We start from the raw sequence: 14,968 nt of genomic DNA on the forward strand, positions 1-14,968 counted from the left end.
AAAAAAAAAAAAAAAAATATTTTCTATCTTTTCCATGGTCTACCTGAGATGCAAAGCTAAATTTCTCAGCCATATCTATTTACAGAGAACTTCTTCCTCTAGGGAAGATATGAAGGAAAAGAGAGAAAATGGAACATTTTTGGAGTTAGAATAACAAGGTGATTTTCTTCACAGAGCTGTTTTTTTGTATGTTTTAATTTTATTTTGTTGGGGTTTGTTTGTTTTTTTCCTTATTACCATAAAAATGATTGTGTTCTAGGAAACTGAAACACAGTTAACCTTACTGAACTAGGACACTACCTGGATTTGAGCAGGCAATTCATTAATAAGAACTGCCCTTTCCATGACTGAAGACAAAAGACCATGAACCAGACATAGGTTCACAAACTGGGGCGATGCTGCTTTGATGATTCACAGTCACTTCAGCTCCCAGCTGCCTGCCTTGAGATGCTCCTGGGAGCCAGTGGTGAGGGCCGCTATACAGCCAGAAATAAACATTACCAACTGCCGTGAAAGATAAAACCATATGAAGAGTTCCCAACCTTTTGTTTAGATTCCCCAAGGCGAGCTTTCCACCCATAGCGCTCCTACGCCTATTAGCCTGCATGAAATCCACTAACAGAAGGTACAAAACCTACATCTTGAGAATTTATTATTGTGTTCAAACACAGTGAGACATTTTCTAGCCACTAATTCACATGGAAGACTACGTTATTAAGACATATGCGACTGCTAAAAAATAGATTTTAAAAAGGAGGAACATCATGAAAATATGCATTATTCCAGGTTGACCAAAATAAGATCCATCACAGTGCCTTGACCAACAATCCACCATAAAAAGGAATGTTCACTTATATTAATATTTCTACCTACCAGCTGGTTTGTGGTGGCATTTCTTAGGCAGACTCACAGTTAACTGACCTTTACCCAATAGATTACATTACTAACATGGCTGTGAAAACCCATTCTTAATCACAGTCTCACCAAATAAATTGATATTCTTGTAAAGTAATTTCCTAAGTCATAGTAAACCCTGTGTTACCTATTCAATTGTCCTAGGAGCTCTAAGGCACTTGTATACATATATGCGATTTGTTCCATGGAGGCATGAAGGACATTTATAAGATGATTAACACTGAACAATTAAGCATTTTCTGTAAGGAGTTCAATAAATTGTCTAATATTAAAAAACCTGAAACATCTCCCCAGGCTTTTTTCCCTGAGAACATAAGAACACATATTCAATTGTGAAAAAGCATATCTAATTCCTAAATACTAGTTTATTCTAATTTATTCAGATTCATCAGATTATTATATGCATTAATTTGGTGGGGAGGTTAAGAAAGATACTTTCTCAGCTGATGGCAAATAAGTGTTTTGATCTGCATCAACCTAACTGACAGCGTTACAACAGCGATTGCTTCCCACACTAGAAGACCGATGACATTATGTCACTCAATTGGCAACAGATGATAAAAAGTCACCTTTTTCTCTACATTTCCAAGCACTTCTCCCTTTCACCTCTTCTCAGTCTTCGCATTTACTAAGCATCACAGCAGCGACCCTCTACCACCCCCCTAGCCCACCCCCCCATCCCTCATCAACCCCCGCAAGCAAACCCAATGCCTTGCCCCACCTTTTCCCAGCTGCCAGCAATCCCTGCTTCCCTGGATGCCGCTTCCAGATGAGCCATCGCTCCACGAGGCCCTGTGCTGCCTTCAACTCAAGCAGCATGCACCGCCACCCCCAAGGAACACCAGTATTTTTATTGACTGGTGGCACCAAGTGCGGTTCAACTATAAAAGTCGAGGCCAAGGGCACAAGGAACTGAATTCTGCACCGACTAGGTGGCTCAAATATTTTCAAGGAAATAAGACCAGAGTTCCCTGCCCCTCTGTTGTCAAGTTAAAACATATAAAAAGAGTTTGGCAGACTAGATCAAACCACTAAAACACACAGGCCATTTCTTGTGTTTGACAATTTATAGCCTCTACTGCTTTGAACAAAACTAAGGAAGATGTACGTGATGCTTTGCAACATCCAAATTGTATGACCATAGAGATGCAGCATTCTTTTCTTTCCCCACGTTTTGGTGTGTAGCATGTTATTTTCTAGGAAGTGCTGAGAATTGTAGAGTATTTCAGAATAATAACTCTTACTGACAACACAAAATATTCGTAAAGAAAACAATGCATTGCATTTAACCATCATTTTTTCTCGGGTTTCTCTCACAGTCTAAAGCAATACAGATATGGGTATTTTATCAGAACAGGGTGGTCAATATTAGCACAATTAGTTAACACAAGACACTTCATTCTACCATTCATTTTCAACCCTGAAATCTATTATTTTTCTCAGCTTTCTTAGTTAGGAAGCTGTAACTGTGCCCAATGGACTTCAAATAAAGCCTGAAGGCCTTCAATGCACATCACACTCATAGCTTAGCTGATGAATTTACTGATCATGACAGCAGAACTCTCATTTCTATGCAAACAAGGGTGAGAAGCTTTTTGCCAGATAAAAAATATTACTAAAGCAACATACATTACCCCGTGCTGACATCCGGAACCCCTTCAAAGGGAGCCCTACAATATTAAACCAACAAAGTTTTTGATGAATTGATGAATCATTATGGTTACACTGGTTGTCCTTGTGCTTTCTCGAGAAACACGCGAGATTAGAATAAAAGCTGTAAATTGGAAATTAGCTAAGTTATATCCATGCTGTGCTGAAATGCCTACACTATTGCCAACACAGAGTACTAAAACAGCAGGAAGAATTGCAAAGCCATTCCAACATCATTTCTTGCTGCTGCTTCAGATGCTTTGCCAGTACAACAAGGGCTGTGACAAAACAGTAATGAACACAAATCCATCATAAAGTACTTACTTGCATGTCAGTAAAATGCAGAAAATATTTCCACAGAGTTATCCAACCACAAGTGAAATAAATCCAAAAAGCAAGAAACACCCTAGAAAAGTTCATTCAGCAGAAGACACTGCCAAAAACTTGTCATTAATCAGATTGAGTATGTCATGTCAAACCTATTTGCAGGATTTCACCATTCTCCCTCTCTTCTTGCCTTCCTATTGATAGCTACAAGTCCCTACAGATGCTCCCTTTGATCAGTGAGCAAACACAGGGAGAGGCAGTGCCTCGCATCAGGAGTTCGCACAATTTCCTATGCTACCCTTTGAGGGCTAATGTGATACAAAGATGTATAGAAATACAGGGTGAATGGGATCTTCTGACCCTCCGCTTTGACACAACACATACCACCAAACTTTGGGGCTAAGATCTTAACTGAAAGCCAGCACAGAAAGAGAGGAAGAAAACCCCAGGCACAGATTTGAAACACACTGTGAAGCTAAAACAGAGAACGGAGGGTAAATCCTCTGCAGAAAATTGTTCTGATCAAATTGCCACAGGAGCTAAATAGCTTCATACAGCAAAAATTCTGTGCCTCAAAACTGCTGCCCAAGAAAGGACAAACCTACATGAGGAAACCAACTCATTCAAAATCTGCATTGCTCAACCCTAGAGATTTGCAGCCAATTCACCTAATCAATACTTATTAGTTGCTAGCAACACTGTACATACATCTGAAGGTTCATACTCTGTTAAAATGGTACTTCTAAACACCAGATGATGTTGCAGAGTCCAACCAGATTGTGCGAAATGTTCAGACTCGATACGAAAATTAAATACGAGCAGCACTGAGCAGCATTCCTGGAGATCAGCTTCGCTGTGTAGCACTTTGGTGAAAGGGTGCTTTTATCAATAGCACTAGTACACTAGTAAAACAGGAACTGTGTTATAACAGTCGACCCAGGGGAATTTAACTATTAACAGCAGATAGTAAAACTGGTATTATGAAATCATTGTTAAAAATTGTTCAGTTCAAACATAGGTATATGCAGAAAGTAATAATAATGGGGGGGTTGATCTGCAAGTTTAAAATAAAGAGTTTTTCTATTTATTTATTTTTAAGAATTTCACCTTAATTTCTAAAAGCCACTCATAAAAAGCAACAGCAGATTATTTATGCAGTTGATGTGTGTGAACTAACCTGTCATGTCTTCTCTGGGGGTACAAAAAGTGTTTCACTAACTGATGGGAAAAACTAAGACAGGAGTTTGATTACTAAAAAGGGACCTAACTTCCTAAATTCAGCACCATAGTTGTCAAATAGCTTTTAGCACCTTATTTGATTGTTCACTATAATCCAAAGTTGCTGTGTTCTTAGTTTTCTGTTGTGTCCAATGTTTATGCAGTTTACTAAAATGAAAACTCTAAAATTCATATATCCTGACAGATCATGTTGTTAACAGACTAAGCTGTCAAAAACCACAATTCCTTTCATTTATTTGTAAAAACAAGCCACCTTTCAGGGGGGAAAAAATATTTTGAAAGAGCAGCAAGATAGCATAATGAATCAGAACAAAGAGGAAAATAGAGACTATTTTTATCAATGATGTCTTCCAGGAACAGCAGGTCCAAAAAAGAATTGAATTTCATCAGGATCTGATCACAGTGCTTACTAAATTGCTTTTTCTGTATCTGACATGTTTTATAAGAAATGTCTCCAACAGAGCATCTGTGTTGGAGTCTAAACGAAATGCATTATGCAATGGGCCTCCTGCCTTGGCATCCAGGTATAATCTCCTGTGCAATTCAGGCAAAAGCAAGAATTCAATCTGGAGGCTCTACTTGTTCCAATGTGATGACTGTGATTAAAGAACAATAAACATTCCCTTTTTGACACTGCACTTTTTTCCATACAAACTATGAAGTCTATTTCCTTGATTATCTTTCAAATTCTTGATGGTAGGTTTCTAATTATCGTTTCTGTTCAAGATTCAGAATGAGGCAAGAGAATGGCTACAGAAAAGCAAGTTGTAAAACCCAGGACAAACTCACCTACTTCTGCTTGGCACAGATTCACAAAAAATATAAATATTTAAAGATCACTGTAACACTGCCGTAATGACTAGAGATTTTTCTTTTATTACTTCTAAGAGTAATTTCAGTACAATACAGAAGTGTGTGAAATATTAACCCCATTTTGTTTCCTTTTAAATGCATATTTTTCACAGAGAGGAAAAAGGAATACAGTTGTCAACTGTGTCAACAATTGCTAATTTGAGCTGAGTTTGCAAACACTTAATTTTACTTGATATTGTTGAGGAGAGGAGGCTGACAGCTTCTTTATGCCTACAGAAAATTTAATCAATAACTATTATACTAAATATTATATAAACATTATATATACAGTATATTTTATATAGTGTATATATAGTATATATCATAGGCTCCATCATTAATTTTTACTCTCCATCATTAATTTTTAAGACAGCACTTCTAATTGTGACATGAGAGAACCCTTTGGGGAAGTATAACCAGTACCACTGGTGGGACCTTTCTTATATTAAACTGTATGAAACTAGACCAAAAAAAAAAAAAAAAATCCCATAGCAAAACAGTAACTTATTTAAAATTCAAAAAAAGGAAATAGAGAAATGAATAGGTTAGTATTTCACCCAGATCATTTGTGTCTCGACTGATTCATTTTCCACATAGATAATGTTTTGGATAGTTTACTTATTTACACATTTAGCATCTTCTTTCAGAGAACTTTGCTTTGGTAGAGCCATTTTCTCACCTAGAGGAACAAGTAAGGTCAAAAGTCTCAAAGGAGAGGAAATTTCAGAAGTATTGAATCTGCAGTCAAGCAGTGTTCCTGTCAAGTCAGGCTGATACAAACACTTCAGCTTTTGGTTTTAGCAAAACACCACTATGGCCCACCATTCTCAGCTCTGAGAAGAAACATTTATGTTTCCTTTATTGATATTTTTTATTTTACTTGCAACTAAATGGGCACTTCTCTAGTTCAGGCATGGGAATGTCAGCTGTAACTGCCTAACACCCGACTTCCTCAAACTGTACCCACCACTGTCCTTTTCTCATTAAAGTTTGCCACCCTGCCAAGAGATAATTCTAGGTAGACATTCTGTGCCCAGAGCCAGCTACAAATTCTGTATCAGCATTACTATAACCACTTTATTATGCTGCTTTAATGATAACATTAACAATGACATTAATGCCACTTTTACATCGAAGATTACAGGGAAAAAAAATTGTTTTCCTAGGTGATTCCTTCTGATGCTTTCATTTTCAACAAGTTTGTGCAGTTGTGCAGATCGTTCATATTTGTTCACGCATACACACAGTCTGCAATGCTCAGATAGTTCATCTATGAGCTCACCCTCACATCTTTTTACCATCTAGTGAAATTTTACCTTTAAATGCTGCTTTTCTCAAATCCCAATACTCTTCCAGAACAAAAAGCAGGAATTATTCACAAAGCAAACTCCTACCTACCTAGCCCTACAAGCTGCTTTAAACTTGAGCCCTGCTGTACTGCCGGAGATACTGATGAAGAGCCAAATGCAGACTAACCATGTTTTCCTGTTTCAGAAGAGGGCGTTGCAGCTCACATGAATTTCCTCACACTCTAGAGGAAAAAGACTGCTAGGATTTAAGCTAGGTTTTCCACAGAAGCATCATCAATAACACAGAGTAGAGGCAAACATAATTGTACTGGTAGTGGTGATGCTGGGCTGCCCCTCCATCCCTCACGCTGCGTTGTGTAAGCCCACTGCTGGAAGCAGGGAAATGCTCTCTGTCTTGGCACAACACATTCCCTGGCTTCATCATGTTTTACACGGGGCAGGGGGGGTCAGGGCACTGGGGAAAAACTGAGCTGCTGGACTGGGACAGCAAGGCTCCTTCGGCTGATCCCTCCCTGGTGTGAGCCCAACGTGGACGGCACAGCTGAGAAGGCCGCTGGCCCCTCAAGGGCAAATGCTGCCTTGGGAACATGACAAAAAGCAGAAGGCAAGGGCACACCAGTACCACAGACTGCAATGGACCAAGGAAACTCCCAAGTTAGCCTTAAAAGTCCGGGGACAACTGAAAAACCAGGTAGAGCAGCCCAAGTTTATCCAGTTACACTGGATAGCCCAAATATTGAAATTATATTTCTCTCTACAAGGATCAGTGTTATGACATAGATGAGAATTTTTCTGAAATGAAGTAGACTGATAACACATCACCTCAAATGTATTTTGTCTATATGTCTACAATTAAAACCCTTAAATGTTTCTAAATGACATTTAAGGATCAAATAAATTAATACATACGCTTCCTCTTAGACAACAGCTTCACTTCACACCATAACAAACACAGTTTTATGAAACAGAAACCAGACATGTATAATGTGAAAATGGCTTTTTTGCCATGGTAAATATCCAAGACAGCAATTAAATCACACAAGATTGGATATTCGAGATACAGAGCTCAGAACGAGACAGGGATGGTACTTTCTCAGCCACTTTTTCCTCTACTGAAGTTCTCATTTTTGAGGAGAGAAAGGCTCAATCACTTCCTATCTGAAATCCCTTAATGACGTCACAGAAAGCAAAACAGTTTCAAGCCCCAGGTTGTGGGATACCTCGCAAAAGTAAGGAATTGCACTTTTTTTACTGTCCTTGTAATTAGTTCTGTAAGCTGCGAGATCTCACACACAATGCTAAAGTCTTCTTTGTTATGAGGCAGGCGGGGTTTTTTTCTTCTTCTTTCTAAAAAACTTTAAAATGAAAACTAGAGAATGAACAAAGAATACAATAGGATGAAACAGCAAAACCTTTTTGATTAAGACTAAGGTGCTTGGCACTTTTTGTACTTCATTAATTCAACAGATTTCTGGCATTGGTTCTGCCACGCAACAAGAAGGTGGTTTATGCTAGTGAACCTGTACTACCGCATACATGAAACCCAGCCAGGCACACTGGCAACCTCATTTTATGTATTTGAGTTATGTGGCTGATGTGTCAGACCAAAATTTGAATCAAAGCAGATCATCTTCATTTCTGAAAGGAAATGACTTCTAATTACAGCTCCACAGTTATTTCTTCTAAGCAAAATCAGGACCCTTTTTCTTCTTAACATCTGAAAAAGCTATAAGAATTGAGTATTTTCCCATTAGCGTTCCCAGTAAGTTACTAACCATGATAATAAATATCAGGCAATTAATGTAACATTTCCATATTTGGAAAAAAGAAGAAAATTATGTATATGATAAAATCAGTCATTTTTACCAGTTCATTCCCCCCTTACTCTTGATAAGTAAAGGAATCAGATCTGAGATTAAGTCTCTAAAATTTCACTTTACAGCTTGATAAATACCTAGAAAATGTGCCTGGTTTCGCCATGCGCCAAATATCCAGCCCAGACAAGGTCTCTGGTGAGCTGTCAGAGTTCCTGCTCCTCCCGGGCCAGTGAGGGAACCCCAGAGCCACTGTGTGCCGTGGGTCACTCGATAGCCCAGTCCTAGCTATGAACAAAATGTTTCTCTCACTCCAAACATAACTTCATAGATGATCTGCAAATATATTTTTCTTATCCTATTTAATTTGTGTCCAAAACTTCTCAGTTTTCAGTCAAGCTTGATCCTTTTTCCCCTTAAAACCTCCTCTTGTGCAATTTAAGAAACATTGCTATTAGTGAAAACCTAAAGCATGTAAATCATGCTGAATGAATTATTTTTTCATATTATAAAAAATTCCATGTGTCTTCCCGTTCTATCTTTCAATTAAATCCACTATTCTATCCCCACCTTTCCAGTAGGTACCAAACATACCAGGCAAGATCTCCACCGTAGTGATCCCCCCATTTAAAGCAAGTTTCCTGCACTCAGAATTAACTGTGACAGATCACTTTATTCCTACCCATAGACATCAATTCTATTTCTGAAATGCAGCTTGGTTAAAATCACCACCAGGAAAGTATCCTTCAGACTATATTTATTTACTCTGCAGCCTTGCTATAATTTTCTCAACCAGAAATGGTGTTTTCAATAACTGAGACATCTGGTTTCTTTAAATATTCATTATATTTTACAAGTTAAAAGCACGGTTTTGTTTGTTCTTGAAGTGAAAAGCAGACAACTTCTCCTCTATCTGAAATATATCTATATTTAAAATCACAAGTTAATCTTAGATATTGAACAGTGACTGTCCTGCCTGATCAATATATCAAGCAAGTTGAAGTGCTTGCCTGCCTGCCTGCTAAGAGATTATAGAAAACAATTCTCAGGTTCATGTATTCACATATTAAAGTTACAGGCAATTGCACTGACAATTCTTTTTAATTAGCCATGCCATCTTGGTATACTCCCAAATACATAAAAATTAATTACCTGTAACATCACGTCTTTGTAATTTTAACCTTTTTGTGCTTCACTACTTTTCAGTGACATTTCCTTTAAAAAAAAAGGCTCTACTTATCAAGAGGTTGCATATGGGAGACAGACAACTAATCACAGAAATGGAAAAAGATAGGGAAAAATTATAACAGAAGTCTTAAAGCACCTTTTATGACTCCTTATCATGCATTAGCAGATAATCAATCACTTATCAAAGCTGTCCATTTTGACTCTGCTGAAAGAATAATTTCCATAGAGTTAACTCAAAATCACTGGTATCAAATTATAAAAAAGCCTATGCTAGTAAATCTACTGTGAACATTACTGCTTGTTCAACATTGTCCACTACCTTGAACCTAATATCAATCTGATGACCTCTGTATGGCTGAAATTAGAGTGAAAAGAGTGAAAAAAATGCAGATGAAAAGTTTATCCGTAAACTTTGAAGGGGAAACTGCACCCAGGAGAGGATTTTATCACTGCTTTTGAATTGCTTTCCGACTTCCGAAGCAATTAAAGATTGCCTATCAGTTCATCATGCATCTATGCTTAAATTTAATTAGAAAAATTGCTATCTGCTGCTCAACTATACTGCAAATAACTTGGCCATAACAATTTGCCTTTTTCAACACAAAATACACCGACAACTGCATACGTGTCATGAAAATCAATCTTCATTTTCCTTTTCCTAATCTGAGTTTCAGGTTTTGCCTAAATTTCTAATTAATACCTGAAAAATGGGTTAATTTGCTCTTCTTTCAGCAAAAGGACTATTCAAAGTCTAAGACACGAGAGAGATTCTTTTCTAATGTACTGAACAAGCAACAACCCAAGAACTCATATATACAGCCCCTATTTTTAAATCATTTCTCTGGTTAGTTCTTGCAGTACAGCTGAAGTGATACTATTGCCCTGTCTACCAAATAATTTTTGGCTAGTAAATGCACAGGAACTCATTCATTTTACAGCCCAACAGTTGATAACACGTGCTATCTTTCACCAGAGATTTTAGTCTAATTAACACCCATTGCAGTCTTTTCTAAATAAACTTTCTAACATACAGATAAGAAAGTACGTAAACCTTTTAGTAGCAAATTATGATTTGCCAGTGGTATTTTGCCTAACATTTACTCACACACAGTAGTATTTGTGAAGAAAAGGCAAAATTATTAGGATATTAAATATGAGTTCATACAGAAACCTGGACAACATGTGTATACAGTAAAACCAAAAAGTTAACAGCCTAGACTATAAAGTACAAGGGGCCTGATTTTCTATGCTCTGAAGCTACTACATTCAGCAGAGAATGGATGCAGAAATGTTAAACAAAATACAAGTTTTTACCTTTAATCATTTGGTTTATAGACTGTATAGAAACTCTGAAATATGAGCTGTTAGATGTTTATCTTTTCAACTAAACATTTTTTAAAAACTGAAGCATACTTATGCTTATTTCTGTTTCCTATCAAGGCCTGAAACCATGAGACACAAAGAACGCATGTGTTCATTATTGGTAAATATAAGAGGGATCATCAGACAACATGAATGCAGTTAATGATAAACACAGCACAGTTACTAAGGAATTTGCCGCGTTCCCATGTATTGACTACTGAGAAAATCACATCTGAATTTAAAGCTAAGATCAGTTTCTAACATAGGAAGGGATAAAGTGACAGACAGAGTGGGAAAACAACAAAAAAATTCTACTCGAGGGAGACAGAGCATATCTACTGGGCTACGCAGTGAGATGTGTCTCTCTAAACAGCCAACCTCAAGCGCCCCAGCATACCTCCAACTTCTGCAAAAGTCTAAATGTCAGGCACCTCTGCAGAGCTGGACACTGCCCATTCAAACACAGTCACTTCTTTCCTCACCAAAAATACTCGTATAAAGAGAAACATGCAGTTCTCCTAATGATGAATGCTCTATTTTCTCTGGAAGCTACAAACCCAAACCACACTTTAAACATTCAATTATGCCAATGGACATAATTGTGCTCAGTCATGGTCTAATTCCAGGATGAAGTGTAAATACCATCCCCTACAAGAGCATTTAGCATCAATCCCCAAAATTGGACACCGTCTGTTTTGCTGAAAAATTAATAATTAGAAACAAATTAAATCACAGATAATTTCCTGATGCTTGATGTAACTAAACCACAAGCATAGTTCGTAAAACTACAAAAGCAAAGTAAGCCAAAGGCTGGCAAACCTCTTTTACCATATTTCAATAAAAAATTTCAAATCTTAGTAAAAATAAGGCAAAGGGGAAAAAAAAAAAGGCATATTGAGATACAGATGCTTCTGAAACTAACAACTTCTTAAATTATCCATGAACATTTGCAGTTTTAAATGTACCATATCTAACCAAGAAAAAAAAAAATATTTGGCAAGAAAAACTGGTACTCTAACCTGATTTGTTAGTTTTATGCAGTTTGACTATCAGCAGGGATAAATTGAGCCCCCTGCACATCTGACTTTAAGCAGTCAGGCTTACAAGAAAAGGCAAGAAAGAAACCACTTTCATCAGGGGTAAGTATTCCTGCTATTCTATGAGATCTTACTCTTCACACAGGTAAAAGAGACAGCTGCCCGACATGTTGAAAGGTTTTATTAAAGCTGATTTAACCACACATATTCATTTCAACTCAGGTTAATTTTTAAATTTGCCAAATTATGAAGACTGTGTCCTTCCGTGCCACAAAAATCTTACTTAGCATCTGTACAGAAGCTCAGGCCAAACTAGCAAGTTTCTCCCGAACCTCTGAGAAGGTTATTTGGTTTTAGTTTGCATGGTAGATACCTGGATAAAATGTCTTCTGTGGGTAGGTATTTTCCACAGCAAAAACTATAAATTAAAGGAACAACAAACCAACCAAAAACAAAGAAAAACACTAAAAAAAGAAATTTTTTATGAACCCTATTCTTTGACTAATACCTGCTGTTATAACTAAGATGGGGAGATGATGTTTCCAGAAGTTTCAGACGCTACTTGTTTTACAGCAAGTTTTATATTCATGTATCTGTATAAGAAAATTTCCAGAAGGTTTTATGTTTGGAAATAATTGGGATTTGTACAGCCAGTTAGAAAGAAACTGCAATGAAATTACATTAGAAAGAATCAATAATAAGCATAGAACTGATCTGTATAGAGCTGATTAAGCCTGTTTACTTATGAAGTGTCCTGTGTTCCCAACACCAACCCCATCCACTAATCAAATTACTTCAGCCCTCCACCAAACTCCTTTTTTCTTCTCCACTGCAATAAATCTAGCCTTTCTTGTACTGCTGTAACCTCAGCTGCCTCCTATGGCATTTCCATTTCTCACACCCTGGAATAACTCATTCCCTCCACATCCCAGGGCCTCCCTACTGCAATAGGTGATGGTGCCCAGAAAGTACCGTAAAGGGTCAGTCCCCAATTCCCAAAACAATAACTGTAAATAACTGCTAAACAGCAATACACTGGGAAAGGTGGTAGGAATGTTATTTTACAGCAGCCGCTACAGTACGTCAGCCTATGATGCTGAGGTGGAATGCTGCAGGGGAATGGGATATGGCTGGGGGAAAAACTATTGTGATTGCCCTTAAGAGTTTCAGCAAGAAATTAAAAGATAAAATGTGAGTTTTAAAAAGCACCTGTCATTTTTGACATAACTATCAGTCTGATGCAAAACACAATTTTGACTGCGAACTGGGAACTCTTCGAGCGATTCTGGATTCCAAGTAGGATGTACTTTCTGTCAAGATACACTGAGGATTTGATGCATTTACTGTGTAGCCACAACTTGTGATACTATGATGGTTTATTATGCTTTGCATATATGAAAGTCAATGAACATTTTTGTCCCTTGCATAAAGTATTCAAAACCTTCCTCCTTGTAAACAAACAAACAAACAAAAGTTAGTTGAAGTGACCAGAAAAGACTGTGCTCAGTTTTAAACATAGAATATATAATGACCTAAACTTCACAATAAAAAATGATTGTAACTCTTGATTTCTGTGATTGTAGAGCTGAAGTGTTCCATTTCACCTTACCGTCAAAAGTCTGCAATTTCCACAGTTTCAAAACTATCTGTTACAGGATGCGTGCAGCGCTCTTCAGGGAGCACTCGCTCCCTGACTGACCAAGCAAGGCTTTTAGCCAGCAGGATTACAATACCACCTCTTAAAAGTTCAGTTTTCTTGCCCTGTATCCAAACTAATCTACCTAAAGAGGCCCTCTGTGCTAATAAAAGCCTGAGGGCTTCTAAGGACACTTCCTGCTGGTCAGTGTCTTTTTTTACCCTCCTCAACTGTATTGTTCCTTGGAGAATCTTTTTAATCTTTTTTTTTTTTTTTTTTTTTTTTAGCCTCTCATCTAGCAGTTCTCTGTTCAGACCCATCTCCTTGAGTGTATGCTCAACAGGGCAGCTGGGCCTACAAACTTTGTAAGGTCCCTGCTGAAAGAACTCCTAAGGATATTGAGGGTAATTAGTTCAAAAAGAAATACTTTCTGTGTAGAAAGATACATCAGTGGTGCATTCATAAGCAGTGTCTCATAATACAGCTAGGTATTTCAAGTGGTGAATCTTGAATTAGTACAAAGAAAGCCTGACAGGTGTCATGGATTATATTAGTGTTCATGTGGACTGATAATTACCCTATGGAACCTGATAATGAATCAGTTTGTTGCAAAACTAGTCCAGCAACTGATTAAATAAACCTAATTTACATTTAACTGCTAACTGGCTTTTCTTCTGTGTATGATGATGGAAAAAAATTGAGTATAGAAATGGACAAAAGTTAATTTCTCACTTCAGAGAATGAGCATGACGGAAACAGAGTGAAGGGGAAAGATGGAGGAGAAATTATCTTTCCAATATTATGAGATATTCATAAGGTCTTATTTTTTTCATTCCATTTGCTGACTCGCACATCCTGATAATAAATGATAATTTATTGCAGTCTTCCTGAAATAACGGAGAAAAAAATTACTTACTAGATTTAATCAGACACAGAAACACTAAGGCAGATATAAAACTATGTAACAACAACAACCACCACCACCCAACCAACAAACAACACGTTTTTTTTTAGAAACTAAAATTTAGCTAACAATAGTAAATTCCTTTCCAGAGAGAAAGTAGGATGGCAGCAATTAGAACATACATGCAGAAGTATGAGGACCAATTAGCGGACACAGGAGGATCATATATGACTCCTTTCATCTAGCAAATACACTACTTTTCCTTTTATTATAAGGCAATATATTTAGCTTATGGAACTTGAATTTTGAAAAGTTTATGCCAGCTCATTGGGAGCCATCACCAAAGCTGTACTTTGCGCTGGCCTAAAGGAAATGAAGTCAAAGGATCTGCACGTGCATTATGAGACAGAACTTCAAACAATCACTTTGAATGCCATCTTATATCGGGCTTTGGTGTCTTTTTAGCAAGACAGGTTTTGCAAAGATTTTTAGAGGACTCAAAACTCAGTAGATTGCTTTATTTTTCCCTCCTGGTGTGTTTACACCATCACTGCCATGGGCACTGATTCAGACTCAACAGGTAGCACTCCACAAGCAAATTACTGCCCTGGGAAAAAATATGTAATTGAAGGTGGGGATTACCGGCTGTTAATTTAGTTTTGTCTGGGCTTTGGCAGCGACAAGGCAGTTTAGATCTTACTTACCACTCACCTACCACAGGATAAAGCCTTCAG

General features: G+C 37.5%; 1 protein-coding gene across 14 annotated transcripts in view; it reads right to left on the minus strand.

The window, feature by feature from the left end:
- PCDH15 (protocadherin related 15) overlaps positions 1 to 14,968 on the minus strand; it is an 862,106-nt gene that overhangs the window by 240,117 nt on the left and 607,021 nt on the right. The window lies entirely within an intron of this gene.

The sequence above is a fragment of the Tyto alba genome, unplaced genomic scaffold, assembly GCF_018691265.1.
Source record: "Tyto alba isolate M040663 unplaced genomic scaffold, T.alba_DEE_v4.0 Super-Scaffold_1, whole genome shotgun sequence".
Taxonomy (NCBI): Eukaryota; Metazoa; Chordata; class Aves; order Strigiformes; family Tytonidae; genus Tyto; species Tyto alba.